We start from the raw sequence: 3,009 nt of genomic DNA on the forward strand, positions 1-3,009 counted from the left end.
TAGTTAGCCCTCGCCAATGGGCGATATTTTAAATAAAGGGCAAAATTTTTAGAGGTTCGGTCCGGGTATGGACTGAGCGACGTGAGGCATCGACTGCGGCCTAGTCGGCCGGGATCGGGTCTTACATAAAGACTCTATGAATGACTTATACCATAGCCTAATAGTGGTAAAAACCATGGTATATCAACTCCTCCATACTTATCATTTGTTTGCCCTCAAACAAACATTGAATGAACCAGTGAAAGAGGTATGAAAAGTAGGGACTCACGAGCTCTTTAGAACTACTACCAACACCTCTACAATGTTGCAACCAACATCAAATCAGTCCCAACTTTAGAGGCACTTATATGTACTTAGCCTTAGGTTAGTAACCTGACCATCAAGTCCAGATCTTACTAGACACCATGTGACATACTCCTATACTAACTTCATTTCTAAGATAAATGTGCATGTTTTATCTTGGGAATATGGATCACCAAACACATGGACTCTTAAACCAGCAGGTTTCTAAACATACATGTAGTCTTTCTGATTTCTTTCCTCCCTCTAGAATGTAATGTTTGAATAATAGTAAGTTTGATTAGAGAATAATCTAACAAAATAAATAATTTGTGATTATTAATTTAATATTTATTAATTCAGTAGCACAAGTTGTAATTATTAGGAAGAATGAACGGTTATCTCTAAAAGATACTTCAGTTTTAATAGAGTAGATATTTGACAATATAAATTTATATGTTTTGAAAAATATTTATAGTTTATATTTCGTATGTGAAATGAAATGAAATAATAATATACATGAATATATAAAAAATTAAAGGATGTATGTCACGTTTTAAATAGATCTGTTTAATTTTATTGTAAAATTAGTTAAAGAATAATCCGGTTAGAGAATAGTCCGATTAAAGAATAATAGTAAGTTTGGTCAGAGAATAATCTAACAAAATAAATTAGTTATGATTAATTAATTAATAGTTATTAATTCAGTGGTTCAAGTTGTAATTATTAGGAAGAATGAATGGCTATCTCTTAAAAGTACTTCAATTTTAATAATATATATTTGAAAGGACTTTTTACGAACCCCCCCCCCCCTAGAAACCCATAAACTAAAGATTCAAATAGAAAAACCCCAACCTTACTTATCTTAATGAATTGGACCCTCCGTTTCTTGTCCCGTTAAATTTTGAAAATCTTTGTTTACTTAAACACAACGTTTAATGAATGCGAAAAATGACCCGACTTTTAATAGTGTTTCAAGTGTTGTTTCTAACTTGTTTTATGGCAAGAATTATGACCTTCATTGGGTTTGAAGAGTTGTTTAATTACATACACTTTAAGACAATATTTTTCTGCACTTGTTGTTGGATGAAGCAAGAAACATGATCCTTTAAGACACATAGCAACAAGCAATATTATTCGTGTACCAAAACATGATTAAGACATGGTTCTAATGATCATAAGTTGAGTTAAAACAAAACACCAAAACATGGTATATCATGGTTCAAACACCAAAACACCAAAACATGATTAAGCCTAGTTAATTTGAAACAACAAAACATGGTTTTAAGAGTACTAAAGTGAGCCGAGTTCAGTGGTTGTTTCTACAAGTTCAGTTGTTGTTTCTCCTAACTCGGCTGACTTGCCGAGATGAGTGGTTGTCTTCCGCTTCTTAGATGGTATTCCTACTCTCATATTTGGTGGCTTAGGCACAAGAGGAAACTTAAATTTGCGTTTGTTGTGTCTAGTTTGCCGACAATTACTACATGTCTACAAACAAAGAACAAGTTGAATAAAGCCCAAACAATAAAAGAGATATGAAGAAAACAAAAAAAAATGTTACCATTACAATGTTGGCATGATAGGAAGGACATTCAGAAGACGGTTTGGGTGGATTAGGCGGATTGACTGGCCCTTGCTTACATGTCCTTTTGTTATGACTGGACTCTCCATAGTTAGAACATTTCACATATAACAAGCATCACTTACCCATGTTCAAACCAACAAAAAAGACAGATATCTAGATATAACAAGCATCACATACCATAATAATTTCTGTGGAAGCGTTTCTGTTGGCTCATCTTGTGTTTGACTTGGTTCACAACATGTTCTTTCACTTGGTTCACGGATTCTTTCATTGTTTTTAGGTCTGCCTGGCATTATGAAATAAATTGACTAGGTTCACAGTTTGTTATTTCAGTTGTGAAATAAATTCTTGGCCCACTCGAAACTCAACTCTGTCCTCATCATCATCTGAGTCTTCACTGTCAAAATAATCATCCCTGTAAAAGTCAGTCCATTCATCATCACTCCTCGGTTCCTCTTCCTCTTCTTGTCCTCCAATGAGAACATCATCAAGATAAGGATCATCAGCTCTTACAACAAAAATATTTATGCTTTCAAGTTCAGTTGAGGCGTTCACCATCTCCACGACATCTCTATCATAACATACATCTTTCCTACTCTGATCTACTATTCCAGACGAGAAATAAGAAAACTTATTCATGTTCTCCGGAAAACCGCCGCTCGTGATCATTATTTACTTTCAACATTCAAGCATACTGAAAGTTGGTTCTTCAAAATCAATCCTACAGGATCTTGTTTCACCACCATTGTATGTTCCATCTGCTACTCAGTATCCCCCAACGTGTAAACAAATATAAATTCTTCGGTTTACAAAAAAAATATCAATCAAACCAAAACACATAATCAACCCTATGAAATAACAAAAAAACAGATAAAACTGAGATATAGACAAAAAAAACTTACCAGTTCGCTCACTTTCACTTTTTGAATTCGAACACACAGGAATCAGCTTCTCGATCTCTCTCACCTGACTTTTGCCTCACGAACTCACCCTCTCTCGAACTCAGCCGCTTTCGAATTCTCACAAGAATCCAACTATACTCAAAATCCCTCTCTTTCGAAAAGTAGGGTTTTCCTTTCGTATCTCTCCCGACAATTTGGAGTTTTTCTTACGACACTTGAAGATTAAAAGTGAAACTGGTAAAT

The sequence above is a fragment of the Brassica oleracea genome, chromosome C9, assembly GCF_000695525.1.
Source record: "Brassica oleracea var. oleracea cultivar TO1000 chromosome C9, BOL, whole genome shotgun sequence".
NCBI lineage: Eukaryota > Viridiplantae > Streptophyta > Magnoliopsida > Brassicales > Brassicaceae > Brassica > Brassica oleracea.